Source organism: Giraffa tippelskirchi, chromosome 7, assembly GCF_054371585.1.
Source record: "Giraffa tippelskirchi isolate mGirTip1 chromosome 7, T2T-mGirTip1v1.2.pri, whole genome shotgun sequence".
In the NCBI taxonomy this organism is placed as follows: domain Eukaryota; kingdom Metazoa; phylum Chordata; class Mammalia; order Artiodactyla; family Giraffidae; genus Giraffa; species Giraffa tippelskirchi.
In genome coordinates this window covers 132,121,575-132,138,442 of record NC_137281.1, presented here as the reverse complement: position 1 = coordinate 132,138,442, position 16,868 = coordinate 132,121,575, and positions in this window count along the sequence as shown.

Below are 16,868 nucleotides of genomic sequence, written 5' to 3'. Positions count from 1 at the left end.
AGGGGAAGCTGGTAAATCTGTCAAGATCTTAAGGGTAAAACTTGGTTCTTCCTGAGGGAGAGGACTTTGTTGCATTCTGAACCAACTTAAATCAATTTAGTCACTGCAGAGGCATTTGGAAAAGATTCGTTTCACTCTGAGAATTCAGAAAAGCTGAAAAACCAGCACTGGGTCAGGACAAGGGGGATGGAATCTTACAAAAAATCTAAGAATACTAACAATAACGTCAGACCACAGTAACAGAAGATATGAAAATAGTTCCAGTCATTCAAATTCTCTCCACTGCAGTCTCATCTGAACAGTTCCTGGGAATTCAGAAACAAAAATTGTTGTTTGACAACTGCTGCAATCCCTGTATCACCTTCTTTATAACTGGTTTACCCTTAGCCCATCTATGAGACCTGCACTTTTCAATTCTGTACCACTGGCTCCATGTGGCTATTTAAATTTATATTAATTAAAATTAAATGTAAACAATCAGTTCCTCAGTCACAATAGTCACATTTCAAGCAACGAAGCCACACATGGCTAATGGATATCATATTGGACACCTTGGAAACAGAGCATTCTCATAATTTCAGAAAGTCCTGTTGGACACCACTGCCCTCGACTTTTACCTCATGAATTTTCAGACTGCTGAAATCTACCCTTTCCCCCCGTCTTTTCCAGGTCAAATTCCAGGGAGAAAGAAAGAATGAAAAAGTGAAAGAGGGGAAAAAAAATCTGATTGTTCCAATTCACCATTATAAGCCACATCATAGTATAAATCACTGGCCATCATGAAAAAGGCATTTGGCAGAACAGAAAAATGGCCAAAAATCTTGAATGGGCACCACACACAACTGTCCCCTTCCCAACATCCAAATGGTCAATAAACATATGAACTGCTGCTACTGCTACTGCTACTGCTAAGTCGCTTCAGTCGTGTCCGACTCTGTGCGACCCCATGGACGGCAGCTCACCAGGCTCCGCCGTCCCTAGGATTCTCCAGGCAAGAATACTGGAGTGGGTTGCCATTTCCTTCTCCAGTGCATGAAAGGGAAAAGTGAAAGTGAAGTTGCTCAGTCGTGTCCGACTCGTAGCGACCCCATGGACTGTAGCGTACCAGGCTCCTCCATCCATGGGATTTTCTAGGCAAGAGTACTGGAGTGGGGTGCCATTGCCTCTCCGTACATATGAAAAGATACTCAAATTAATTACCCACCAGGGAACTATAAAGACCACAATGGGATGCTACTGCAGATTCATCAGATTGGTTAAAATTAAAAGCACTAATTATATTAAGGATTGGCAAAGATGAGAAGCCATTTAAATCTTACATAGCCAGTGAAAGTATAAATTTGTATAACTGCTTTGGAAAACTCTTTTTCCAAAGTGAACACCAAGAGTGAACACTCATACTTTATATAGCCCAGCAATCTACCCCCAGAAATATACTCAGCAGAATTGCATATATACATATGTTCACAAAAAGACACATATTTCAATATTCACAGCTATGCTATTCAGCCCATGGTTGCTATGCAATATTTGGGGTATACTTATATTAAAAATATTCTTCATTGTTTGCCTGAAATTCAAATTTAACCGAGAGTTCTGCATTTTTATTTGCTAAATCTGGCAATCCTATTATATAATCTCAAACTAGAAACAGCACAATTTTTCATCAAAAGTAGAATGCATAAATACATTGTGGCACAGACACATAATTAATACTATGTAACCAGAGTCAGCAAACTTTTTCTGTAAATGGCTACATAGTAAATACTTTTTAGGCTTTGTGGGCTATATGATCTCTGTTACAACTACCCAACTCTGCCACTGTAGCCTGAAAGTGGCCATAGGTGTAAATTATAAAGCACAGCTGTATTTCAATAAAACTTTATTCACAACAACAGTCAGCTGGCCTATAAGAAATAGTTTTACAGGCTATCCAGAAATGATAGTGAATGAGTCCTGTCTCCATGTAATGAATGAACCTCACAAAATTAATACTGAGTCAAAGAGGATATATTGTATGATTACACTGATATAAAATTCAAAAATAGGTACAACTAATAGTGGTGTTAGAGACGAAATAGTAGTATCTTCAGGAGATAGTAAAAGGAAAAAGTATGAAGAAAGTCTCTGGGATGTTGGTAGTGTTCAAAATTTTTCTGAGTTACACGAGTATTTCACTTTGTGAAAATTCACCATACTGTACACTTACAATTTGTGTGTGTTTATGTATGTGCATTATATGAAAATAAAATATTAATACTTATATAAATTAAGAACTAGGCCAAATTATCTCAACATCATGCCCATAAGAAATTATTTTATGAATTCTGGTACCCATGTTTTTTGCTTGTCCCTAACTATAACAGGAATTCATGGTCTTTGTAGAGAATTTTAAATATATTGCTACTTAAGGTGATAAAATCTCCCATAGGCCTACAAACTAGTGAGAAAGATTAACATTTCTCTCCCTTGCCCTTCTTCTCTTTCAAACTCAGGGTCATTTTATTTTACAATTGGCTTACTTTATTTAAAAAATTATACCTTGGGCATTCTCTATGTCATTGATTTTTGATGTTTTATCATGTGAAAGTACCCATTTTTTATTCAATCAATCATCTATTATAGAATAAATCATTTCTAATTTTTTTATATTATCAGTAACTGTGATGTACCTAATAGTTCAGTTGTACCTATCCATGATTAAATCTTTAGGAGTACAGCATAGGAGGATATCAAGACTTTTCATGCTTTTGATACATATAGCCAAACTGACCAAATACATGTTTTTATTATTTGTTGATATTATGGTTGATGTGTCCTTTGAACCCACATAGTTCTGGTAACCTCTCTGAAAGACCTGAATCACATCCTGAAAGCAATTTAAACTCTTTGAGACAAAGTCTAATCATGCTAATGGGGTGGTTGAAGGAACTTCCAATGAATGAATGTCCAAGGAAAAGGGAAGTACTTCTGTTGTTCACAGTTAACTGACCTCTAGGATTTGCTAGGTGTATTCATTTGCTCAAGATACATAAGTGAGTACCACAGACTGGGTGGCTTAAACAACAAAAATGTATTGTCCCAGTTCTAGAGGCAAGAAGTTTAAAATCAAGGTGTGAGAGGTTTAGGTCCCTCTGAGAACTGTGGGGGGAGGATCTATTCCAGGCCTCTCTCCTTGGCTTGTCGATGGCCATCTTCTACCCATGTTCCTTCATCTTTCTCTATGTGTGTCTGTGCCTGTGTCCAAATTTCTCCTTTTCCTAAAGACACCAGTCGTATTAGATTATGGGGTCACTCTGATAAACTCTCTTTAGCTTGATTACTTCTGTAAAGACCTTACTTATACATGAGGCCACATGCTAAGGTACTGGAGGTTAGGATTTTTTTCCCTTTGAGGTGGGGAATGGGAGAACACAATTCAACCCTTAACACTAGGTAAACCCAAATAAGAGAAAACTGGCATTATCAATCTCAACTCCAGTGTTATACCCCAGTGTGCTTCCCAGGTGGCACTAGTCATAAAGAAGCCCCCTGCCAATGCAGATGTGAGACGCAGGTTCAATCCCTGAGTGAGAAAGATCCCCCGGATGAGGCAATGGTAACCTACTCCAGTATTCTTGCCTGGAGAATCCCATGGATAGAGGAGCCTGGCAGGCTACGGTCTATAGGGTTGCAAAGAGTCGGACATGACTGAAGTGACTTAGCACTTAGCACACACATGTTAGAGTCACATAAATTTTAAAATAGTTGAACATCTGGTTAGGCAATACAGATAGAATCAAAACCCTGAAGACAGCAAACTAAAACTCCTCAAGAATAATAGAAACAGGAAATACAGAGTGGTTCCTGCATCACATGTGGAAGCCTTGATATTGACTCTCTCTAGTTTTGAATGCAGACGTCTTGCCTCCAAGTACCCAGTCCTGTCATTTTTGATAAGAATTCTCAGCTGAAAATTCATGGACTTTCCATTGGTAAAAATTATCTGGCCATACACTTTAGACAAACCAGCCCAAGTTAGCTTTCAAAATATCCCCTACTGAGTGTGTCATACAATTTTCATTTTCTTTTTCTCTTTAAACATCAAATCTCTGCATGGGCTCTTAAATGGGCAGTTCATGTGTGGCAAATTCTGATATAAAAGATGGGCTGGGTGTCCCTTGGAGAGAAAGAATTCTGTTTACTTTTATTGGTTTTGTAACTTTCCTCATTGGGAATTATCCTGGCAGATACATTCTCCTTTGTAGCTGAAATATTACAGCTTGCAGGATTTATGTAAGAGCCTTGTTTCACAGCAGGTTGTGCTGGCACTTAGGCACTGGATTTGGAGATTAGGGATGACTTTAGTCCTGTATTACATGAGAACCTTGTGATGTGGAATTTCTCATGGAAAGCCACACTTCAATACAATAAGTCACGGCATATTATCTTTGTGAGAGTATTTTCAACTTCACCAAACTGTGATTGTAACCTTTTCTCTCGGGTTGTCTGTGCCCTCTCCCTGTGTCTCAAGCTCCTAAGATAATATTTGGGGTTGTCAGAAGACCAGCCACCCAGTAAAAGGGGGGAAGGAGATATTGGAATGCTTTATTCTGGCTTTGCTTTCCTGCAAGTGACAGGTTTTCTTCTCTGGGATTTATGTTATTGTTTCAGAAAATTATACTCATTTGAACCTAAACATGGTTAAAACAAGTAAAATATGACCCTGTTACTTTTCAGTTGTATAACAGTGATTCTGAATAACTGTATAATCTCCCTCAAGTGCATGTTAACTATGCTGGAAACTCTCTCACCTCTGACTACAAACCCACTAGATTTTGCAAGCCGAGTAGCTTTGAGTAAGGTCAATGCGAGGATGGGAACTTCCAAAGAAAACTCAGATGTCTCAGAGATGAATGCAGGATTTAAACTAAGGTGTTTTTTGCCCCTAATACGCTAGTCTCAGATCCCTATGACGTTTACATCATTTCAGGAAGCCTTTTCACTATGCACAGCCCGATTTTAAATGTGCAGGTGAAGAATCCCTGCTCCACGCAGAATCTACATTGGTGGTGCACAGGAGTCCATGGCACTGGCTCACAAAAACCCATTGTGAAATTTCAGGAATTTTGTGAGCCAGTTGTTAAGCATAGTTAATATTAAAAGTTAAAGTACATAAAATTGCAGTTATATAAACTATATTGATAACCCATTATTTAGTAACTGTTACATTTTATTATTATCTGATCTTGAGGTTCCAACTGAATCTGAATGGATGAAATACTACGTCATGGTTTATTGCTACAGATCTTTTCCCAACTCCGTGTAGATCTTTTCCCAACTCCGTGTTCAGTGACATCATACTGGGGTCTTGAAATCAGTCATGGTGGAGTAGTTACATCATGGAAACCTGCAAATGCTACAAAGTAGGGCTTATCCTGCCCAGCCAGCTGTTGAAGAGTTACTGGCATCTTCCTCCCCCTGCATTTGTTGCAGAAGAACCATCCTCTAACTGCTATGTGGTTCTATATTTTTCTCTCCTGACTTCATTCCACTGTTGGGTCCTAAAAGTGGAATACATGGATCATCACACTCAACTTGGGCAGAAGTGTGGCATCAGATCCTGAGCTGAGAAGAGCCCAATTCCTGATTGGCTTCAGGGAGCTCAGCAGTATTGCTCCAACAGGAAAGAGGAACTTGGTGATAGGTTTAGTAGCGGGGTAGTGGTTTTAAACCAGGAAGAGAAGGAAGTCAACTTGGCACTATTGTAGGTATCAAAGCAAATGCAGAGAAAATCTTACGACATCAGCACTGATGCTGCATGACTATGCAACAGCTTAGCACAAAGTCCTACATACTGTCTTTAAAAAAATTCTCATAAGTCTACAAAATAATGATAAAAATAATCTTTAAAAAAACAATTTGGAGAATTTTTTATGAAATGAAATTTTTCATAAAAGAACTGTTCTTTATTCAGGGATCATAGGTTAATATATCAAAAATAATAAAAGCAACTTTATTAGAAGCATGAGGCTATTATCCAATATACATACAACATATATATAAACATATATAGTGTTTATCTTATGAATTATTTTGTCATAAAAGTCCATTCTGTACCCATTTTTACGTGCTTGTGTTAGAAAGTACTTTTTTTAAAAAAAATAAATTAATGTTATAAATGGTGATCAGGTTTCCAGTCTAGACCAAAAAAGCATATATATCCCAGTATTCTGGTAGTTGAGTCATAGCATTCATGTTGAAAGCCTGAAGTCTGAATGGTAGGGAAAAGGGTAGTCTTAGCAGGGATAAAGAATGGCAGAAGAGAAAGAAAAAGCATGTCTTTTCCTTCTCCAGAGCCAATGGATGGTGCACCAGGAAAATTGGAACCAGTTAAGTTTGTCCCCTCACCCCTCTTCATGCCTTGCTCTCATAGAATCTGATATCCCTTCTCACTGGCTCCTATTCCCGTATATTCTGCATTCTCCACCATGGTACATCCAAAGGTCTGTCTGAACTGCTAAAATGCTCCAACTGTCAAACACAACTTGCTCCTTCCTGCCCTCAGTCATAGCCCATCATCCATTTTCCAGCACAGCTGGTCTCAAGTGTCACTGGACAGATTTACACAAATGTGTAAATGGTTGAGAGTCCCTAATTTTCCAGAACCATTTGAATTTTTAGGAGTGGATTTTGAAAACATAAGTTACTTCTAATTGGCAGTATATTGTGAAATATAAAAAACAAACAAAAATTATAAAAAACCAAGAGAGTCAGAGTCAGTGGAAGAGTGTTGGAATGGGAAGGAACGGAGCACACTGCAAGCTAGTTGCTTAATCCTTTAAAATATGTTTGTGATTTTCACAAATTCCTCCCTTTGACCTACAGATTTTCCTGAACTGGACAAACTTGGATTTGAACTAATCCTTGTTCTGGTAATTACCCACTGATACAAGCAGCCCCAGAATAACAAATGTTCCAAGATTAAACATTATAATTCTCTACATTTTTTCAGATTCATACTTGAAAAACTCCACATTCCCCACAAGGGATTTTTATGGGAACTATGGCATTTCCAGCCATAGAAGGGAGATGGTATGAGTGTGTGTGTGATGCGCACATGTGTGCTGGAGTAGGCTGCAGATGTATGGATGCATACACAAACTATTCATCATTTTGCAAGAAGACTTCAATATATATTGATAAACATGCAACAGCTTCTAGCCTTGCTCAGTTTAGGAGACATCTTCATCAGCTCTAACATCCAAACTCACATCTATAATTCCTTCTGTCCAGTTATTCCCTTCTCAGACCACAATCTTCTTGCTGTGCTTACTATGTATATTCTATTTACAATTGTAATCTCATTGCTGCTTTTTTTCTTAGTCAAAAGTATACCTAACCCCCATGCTCTGCAAAAAAACAGGTGTCTTCTGGTCTTGAATTGCCTTTCAATCTAATATTCAGAGTTAACCATCACAGTCAATTCCCATCTCTCAATCAGCCATTACTGATTAGCAATAAATGCTCACCAATTAGCTAAAGTTGTTCATCTACTGATATAAACCTAAACATGAATGAACCACCACAAATGATAAACAACCACCAGGTGTAAACAGTAGAAGGGAGCTTGCACAGATCGTGGGCACTGTGGGTCAGATCCTGCATTCACAGTGGGTGGAGCCACACAAAACACAAAGCAACGTGGCCTCTGCCCTGAGGGACTGAGAAATAAAAATAATAAGAGTGCCTCTCTCATTTCACAACAGGGAACCTCACCAGAGAAAGGGGGGAAACCTCAGTCATTTGAGCAAAAATCAGAGATAAGTGTTTTTGAAATGGAAATTGTGCTTCGGTTTGGGCTGGGTGAAAAGGTTATAGAATAACTACTTGTCATTTATATTTTCATCTAGGCTGCACCTGCTTACTTTTTCAATCTAGAAAACAGTTGTCTGATAGAAATATTACATGAGCCACATATGTATTTTAAGATGTTCTAGTACCCACATGAAAAAGTGCAAAGAAACAGGTGAAGCAAATATTAATAATATATTTTTAACCAAATATATTAAAAATATTGAGTTTCTCCACCATCTCAGGGGGTAAAGAATCTGCTTGCAATGCAGGAAACACATGAGATATTTGTTCAACCCCTGGGTTGGGAAGATCCCCTGGAGAAGGAAATGGCAAGACACTCCAGTATTCTTGCCTGAAAAATCCCATGGACAGAGGAACCTGGCGGGCTACAATCAAAAGGGTCACAAAGAGTCAGACTTGACTAAATGACCGAGCACAAGCACAATTCAAAAATATCTTTTCAACAGATAATCAAATAAAAAGTATTATTAATTGGATAGCTTACATCCTTTTTTTTTCACACTAAGTCTTCAAAACCACTGTGTTTTACATAGACAACACACCCCAACTCAGGACAGCCACATTTCAAGTGCTCAATAGCACACGTGTCCAGTGGCTACCTAACAGACAATGCAGGACTAGAACATTCCACTCCAGAGGAAGGGACACTTCGCTTCCTGGTTCTATTTCCACCTCCTACAGTCAGAACTTGGTTGGAGGCAGGAAAGGTATTAATAGAGCAAATCATTTCTGAAGTTTTCTGAGGAGCAGTTTAGCAATGCTTGTTATCATCCCGAGGTACTTCAGGACTGAAAAGCGTCCTTGGTTAAAAGCAGACTCTCTTTGTGATGCATCAGAAGAATTCCCTGCATTCTAGGGAGTCTGATTTATGATGCTGTAGGTTCACCACCCAGAGGCCTGGCCCTGCCTTTTTGCTCAGTCTCCTCTGTGGTTTGGGTTGAGAGGAATTCCCTGATCCATATTATCTTTCCTATCTGGGACTACCCAAAGATAATTCACCCTGGAAGCATTTCCTTCTGTCTCTGGTCTTCTTTAAAATGCCAAGGCTCTGCCTCCAAGGGACTGTAACTGACATCAACAGCTTCCACCTCTCTGATGTTTGGGCCTTTCAAAGCAATCTCAAAGATGCTGTGGTGCCTATCCTCACCTACCTTTGTTAGGACTGGCACTTCGAACCCACATTTCTGAAAAAAAATCACACTGGCTTTGTGATTAGTTTCTGGCAAATGTTTTCAAATTTTAAGGTGCATGGGAAGCTTTGAGGGTATTTGTTTCTGTTGATGCCAGGGCTCCTTGTCTTGAGGGTCAGGTCTGTGCAGAGCTCCATTTTATCAACCAGAAGCACTACAAGTAATTCTGAATCATGTGGCTTGGTGCTCCACAGTTTTGAAACACTGGAGGGTATTTGAGCCCAGGTTGCCTTAGACGGTAAAAGCGTTTGCCTACAAGGCAGGAGACCCAGGTTCGATCCCTGGGTCGGGAAGATCCCCTGGAGAAGGAAATGGCAACCCACTCCAGTACTCTTGCCTGGAAAATCCCATGGACGGAGGAGCCTTGTAGGCTACAGTCCATGGGGTTGTGAAGAGTCGGACACGACTGAGCGACTTCACTTTGCTTCACTTTGCTGTACATGGAGGTCACTGTTCTGTGTACTTAGTTGTACCACGTCAAGAGGTAGGGCAATAAATCACTCACATTTTCATATGAAATTATATTGCAAATCCTTTTTGCCCATTGGGTTTCCCTGGCAGCATAAAATTCTGTGTCCTGGGGAAAGGAGCTGCTTGACAGAGTTTTTTTTTTTTCCTTCCTCAAGACAATAAAAGGGATGTACAGAAGCTAAATAAAAATTGAATATAACCTAAGGTGATACTAGGTTTCCCACTGACTTACTTTTCTTCCCTATCCTTGCTAGGCTTTTTTCTTTTATTAATTTCATTACTTGATTAGTAAGGCTCTCTTTAGATACACGGAGAAGGCGATGGCACCCCGCTCCAGTACTCTTGCCTGGAAAATCCCATGGACGAAGGGGCCTGGTAGGCTACAGTCCATGGGGTCGCTAAGAGTCGGACACGACTGAGCGAATTCATTTTCACTTTTCCCTTTCATGCACTGGAGAAGGAAATGGCAACCCACTCCAATATTCTTGCCTGGAGAATCCCAGGGACGGGGGAGCCTGGTGAGCTGCCGTCTATAGGGTCGCACAGAGTCGGACACGACTGAAGCGACTTAGCAGCAGCAGCAGCTTTAGATATATGTGAAAATACATATTAAAATGAAAGGAAAGCTACCCACAGATCCATCATTCAAAAATGTTTGCTTCTTTTTCACAAAACAAATTCCTAAATAAATATGAATTCTGGTGTATCTGCCTTTCCCCCCTCCATCTTAACCTTATAATTCATTTTAGGTTTTAAAATGTCTCATCCATATTGTTTTTAATGATAGTTTCTTCTCTAGTATGCCATAATTTCATCAACCCTTTACATTGGAAGTTTAACTTTTCTTTTTAAATAGAGTTTTTTAGAACAGTTTTAGATTCACAGCTAAATTCAGAAGAAGGATTCCCAAATACCCCCACGCCCACACATGCATAGCCTTGGCCATTATCAACATTCCTCCCAGTGGTGCATTTGTTACAACTGATGAAACTACTTTGACACATAATAACCACTCAAAGTCCATAGCTTACATTAGGCTTCACACTTGCAATTTTATACTCTTTAGGTTTGGGCACATGTATAATAACATGTATCCACTATTACAGGTATCATACAGAGTGGTTTCACTGCCCTAAAAATCCTCTATGCTTTCCTATTCATCCTTCTCTCACCCAGTCCCTAGCAACCCCTGATCTTTTTTACTGTCTCCATAGTTTGGATTTTTCCAAATGTCATATAATTGGAATCATATACTATGTAGCCTTTCAGGTTTTTCTTTCTCCTCCTCCTTCCTCCCCTTTTTTCTTTTCAGAAAACTATGGAAAAGATTCTTTATATCCTTCTTTTGGGGAGAAGGCTTGAACTGTTAATAAATGAAAACATAGAAGGAGAAACTAACACCCATTTTCCACTATCCAGAATTAACTACTATTAATGTTTCAATACATTATTTCCCAGCCTTTCTGCATATATAAATATCTGAAAAATATACAAACATTCTTCTTTTTTGTAAAAAAAGATGAGACTGTTCTAAGTAAAATGAAAAGTCACTCTGGCTATCACTTTCTAATCTGGTCCCTTCCTTCCTTTGCAGAGGAAATAACCATGATGAGTTTGGTGCGTATTGTAATCCATTTTTATACATCTAAAAGGGCTTCCCTGTTGCTCAGTGGTAAAGGATCCACCTGCCAATGCAGGAGACATGGATTCGATCCCTGGGTCAGGAAGATGCCCTGGAGATGGAAATGGCAACCCACTCTAGTACTCTTGCCTGGAAAATTCCGTGGACAGAGGAACTTGGAGGGCTACAGTTCATGGGGTTGCAAAAGAGTCAGACATGACATAGTAACTAAACAATAATAATGATTTATCTAAAACAATCCAGTAACATCTTGTTAACTTTTACATAAATAATATTGCCCTGCATGTATTGTCCTGCAGTTTATTTTTCTCATGCAGAAATACATATTTGATATCTGTTCCCATGTTGTTGTTTAGTTGCTAAGTAAGTTGTGTCAGACTCTTTTGTGACCTCATGGACTGCAGCATACCAGGCTCCTCTGTCCGTGGAATTTCCCAGGCAAGAATATTGGCAAAAGGTCTTAATGACCCAGATAATCACAATGGTGTGGTCACTCACCTAGAGCCAGACATCCTGGAACATGAAGTCAAGTGGGCCTTAGGAAGCCTTGTTATGAAGAAAGCTAGTGGAGGTGATTGAATTTCAGCTGAGTTACTTAAAATCCTAAGAGACGATGCTGTTCAAGTGCTGCACTCAATATGCGAGCAAATTTAGAAAGCTCAGCAGTGGCCACAGGACTGGAAAATGTCAGTTTTCATTCCAATCCCAAAGAAGGGCAATATCAAAGAATGTTCAAACTACAATGCAATTGTGCTTATTTCACATATTAACAAGGTAATGCTCAAAATCCTTCAAGCCAGGCTTCAACAGTATGTGAACTAAGAACTTCCAGATGTACAAGCCAGATTTAGAAAAGGCAGAGAGGAAGCAGAGATCGAGTTGCCAACATCCATTGGATCATAGGCAAGAGAATTCCAGAAAAACATCTACTTCTGCTTTATTTACTATGCTAAAGCCTTTGACTGCATGGATCACAACAAACTGGAAAATTCTTAAAGAGATGGGAATACCAGACCACCTTACCTGCCTCCTGAGTAACTTGTATGTAGGTTAAGAAGCAACAGTTCAAACCAGACATGGAATGACTAGTTCAAAATTGGGAAAGGAGTAGTCAAGGCTGTATATTGTCACCCTGCTTATTTAACTTATATGCAGAGTACACCATGCAAAATGCTGGCTGCATAAATCACAATCTGCAATCAAGATTGCTGGGAGATATATCAACCACCTCAGATATGTAGATGATACCACCCTAATAGCAGAAAGCAAATAGGAACTAAAGAGCCTCTTGATGAAGGTGAAAGAGGAGAGTGAAAAACCTGGGTTAAAACTGAACATTCAAAAAACTAAGATCATAACATCCAGTCCCATCACTTCATGGCAAATAGATGGGGAAAAAATGGAAACAGTGACGGACTTTGTTTTCTTGGGCTCCAAAATCACTGCAGATGGTGACCGCAGCCATGAAATCAAAAGATGCTTGCTCCATGGAAGAATAGCTATAACCTAGACAGCTTATTAAAAAAGCAGAGACATCACTGCTGACAATGGTCTATCTAGTCAAAGCAATGGTTTTTCCAGTAGTCATGTACGGATGTGAGAACTGGATCATAAAGAAGGCTAAGCAGAGAGAAACTGATGCTTTCAAAGTGTGGTGCTGGAGAAGACTCTTGAGAGTCCCTTGGACTGCAAGGAGATCCAACCAGTCCATCCTAAAGGAAATCAACCCTGAACATTCATTGGAAGGACTGATACTGAAGCTCCAATACTGTGGTCACCTGATGTGAAGAGCTGACTCACTGGAAAAGACCCTGATAATGGAAAAGATTGAAGGCAGGAGGAGAAGTGTGTGACAGAAGATGAAATGGTTGATGGCATCACTGACTCAATGGACATGAGTTTGAGCAAACTATGAGAGATAAAGAAGGACAGGGAAGCCTGGTGTGCTGCAGCCCACGGGGTCTCCAAGAGTCAGATGTGACTTAGCGAATGAACAACATAACAATCATGACTTCACTATCTCTTATCTGTTTCCTATGTATGGAAATTTAGACTCGTCCCACCTCTTTCTTTTTGTTTATGTGTTTCTCTTGGTGGATGTGTATCTTTTTCTCTAGGTTAGACACTGAAAGGCAGAATCATTGTGTCATAGTATAAACAGTATATTTTTTAAAGAGACAGTGTCAAATTTGTCTTCCAAAGTGGGTATACCAAGTTAGCTTCCTATCAGCAACACATATCTGTATTTTCAGAAACTTGACAACACATAACATTAGAAAAATTTTTAAATTTTGGGTTGCATGAATGAAAACCAGTACACAGTTTTGAATTCTCAGGGAGGTAGTGAGGTTAAGCATCTTTTCAATGTTTATTAGCTAAACATATACTTACGTACGACTATTTGATTATATTCTCAGGGAAAATTCCTATCTGGTCAAAGACTATATTTTAAGCTTTTGGAACATATTTTCAGATAAAATTTTTGTAACTATATTCTTGTCAAAACCATGATAAAATATCCATTTTACACACTACAAAACTGGACTATTCATTTTAATCTTTGCCAGTCAAACAAAATGTATATCTTGTTTTTTCTTTTTTTTACTGGCAAAGTTGAATAGTTTTTCTTTTTAAAAAATAAAATCATATTTACTTTACAGAACAGAGTTTATGACTTTAGCCAACTTTTATATTGGATTTTGTTTTTCTTATTAACCCACTAGTATATAATTTACAGATATCTCATTTTTATATATCTTTTAACTTTATGATAATTTATTTATATTCACATATTTTTAATATTTTAAATATGGACATATTTTCATTATATTTTCTGCTTTTTCTTTTAAGTAATAGCTTTAATTTCTAATCTCAAAATTCATGTCAGTATGGAAAATTGTTAAAGTGGAAATAAATTAAAAGAAGAAAGTAAAATCCATGTAATTTTACCACCTAGAGATAAGAATTACTATTTGAAGTATAGCCCTCCAGATTATCTCTATGCATATATAGTGAGTGAAGTCGCTCAGTTGTGTCCAACTCTTTGCGACCCCATGGACTGTACAGGCTCCTTCATCCATGGAATTTTCCAGGCAAGGATACTGGAGTGGGTTGCCATGCATATATAACATTAGCATAATTTTTAAAAAGAATCATTTAGAACACACCATTGTCATTTAAATGACATTAAATATTCTTAATAATTATAAATTATAATGCTGTAAGGTATTACGTTTGAGATGTACCCTCAGAAGGAAATGGCAGCCCACTCCAGTGCTCTTGCCTGGAGAATCCCATGGACAGAGGAGCCTGATGGGCTACAGTCCATGGGGTCACAAAGAGCCAGACATGACTGAAGCAACTTAGCATGCACACACCCTAGTGTGCACCCAATCTTCTATCTTTAAATATTTAGATTGTTTCCAAATTACTTTCAAAAGAGATTCTGTTTCCTTCATAGGATAAGCGATCTTTCACATACAATCCCTTTTCAAGGGGAGAAGGCACACTCTTTCCACAAGCATCAATTTATTCTAGGACTGAAGATGTACGTTATTCTGTTACACAAGATTATTATACTTTCTTCCCTTTAGGCTCAGACTTGCTCCTGGAAATCCTAATCAGAAAGGTAAACGTGAGGGCTGCCCCACATGCTCTCCAGACCTCGGTTAGCAGGGTCCTGGCCATCTACCTGAATGGTGGCTCTAGAAATGTATACTGCCAACCAATCTGCACAGTCATAAGTGCTTGTCCAGCACAGATATGGCTTGTCCACTGGACCATTAGGCCTAGGGATCAAAGCACATGGGATCTGTACCTTCCCATAAACCTGCTGAACATGTGATTCAGGGATAATGTTCTAGACCTGTGGTCCTCCAACTTCATACACATCAGAATCACCTGAAGGGCACTTGTTAAAATAGAGGTGGTTGGACCCTACTCCCACAATTTCTGGCTCAGTAGGTCTGTGAGGGGAACTGAGAATTTGCATTTCTGACAAGTTCCCTCTCAGGTGATGTGGATGTTGCTGGTCTGGGGACCACACGTTGAGAAGCAGTGTTAGGCTCTCTCTCTCTCTCTCTAAACCATCACACTGCAGGCACTTCCCTACTTAAACCCCTTTTATGGTTTCCTTCTGTCTACAGGACCAAGTCCAGACTGCTTGGCAAGGCACACACCTCTTTTATGCTCTGGCCCTGAGCTGCTCCCTCTCCAGATTCTCTCTTCATATGTGGCCCAGCTCTCCACCCCAGGAAGCTGACCGGTGTGGACTCTGTCAGTAGGTTTGTGCTCTGTACCTTCTGACCTAACAGGAGACTGGAGGGTGGGAAGAGAAAGTCACAGTGTTCTCTCCCTGGGTTGCTTCCCTCCAAGGTTTGGCAGTGACTCCATTCCTCTACCCAAAGTCCACACGGACTGGGTTCCTTCCTAAAGCTGCAGTTCTCACTGAGTTCTGGTTATTTTTCCCTTCAGCGGACTGTTAGACCCAGGAGTCATAATGCATTCCAGCTGCAGTTGGTCCCAGGGGAGCTTCGCCTTCCCTAGGGGTTCCTTTAACGTTTTAACGTCGCACACACGTCACCCTCTTTTGATCACCCCTCCTCTTTCCTGCTGAGACCCTGGCTGACTCAGACCCTCGTTTTACTTTCCAGTCTCATTTCCCACTAACCTCCTTCGAGGCATATGCACTGACCACACATCCCCCGAATACCATGTTGTTCACAAATCCTTGCTTGTCCCTCTGGCCGGTAAGTCTCTTTACCTTTCTCTATGTAGAAAACTCATCCTTTAATCCGTAAGTCAAATGCCATTTTCTTCATAAAGCTGTTCCCTTCTCATTCAGACCTACTCCGTGTTTCCGAGACTTTTAAAATATATACAGATGTATCGAGAGACAAACATTACATACCATAAGATTCGCTCATTTAAAGTGGATAGTTCAGTGGCTTTTAGAATATTCCTGGAGTTATGCACCCATCATCACAACCTGATTTCAGAACACTTCAACATCCCTGAAAGAATCCCTGTGCACATTAGCAGTCACCCCCTCACTCCTCTCAGCCCACTACTTTCTTTCTCTATGGTTTTTCCTATTCTGGATATTTCATATAAATGGAATCATACAGTAAATACTCTTCGGTGGATATCAAAGGGGAGAGGGAAAGGGGGAGGGACAAATAGGGATATGGAGTTAGTAGATACAAACTACTGCATATAAACTAAGCAGTGAAGATATACTGCATAGCATAGGAAATTATACCCACTATTTTGTAGTAACCAATAAGGAGTATAATCTGCAAAAATACTGAATCACTATGCTATATACCTGAAACTAACATAGGATTATAAATCACAGCTATACTTCAAAAAAATAAAGTTTTTAAATATGTAGAAAATAACACAAAAAGAACCATCTCTATCATAAATGAGGAATCTTTTTTTTTTTTTTTTGGCCTTGAATAACAAAGAATAAAATAAAGTCAACAAGAAGCAAAGAATTTTTTTCTGGTAAGGCACAGGGTTTTTATTATCTAGGCAGATTACACTTAAAGAATGATCCTTCATGTTTTAGGTAAAGGCATTAATTATTTTAAAAAATAATAAAAAAGAGCAAGACCATCAAAATTGAACAATTATTACTAAGAATTTTTTTAACACAGTTCATAGCTTATTTTTAGACTCAAGTATTAAAAAATAAAGCAAATAAA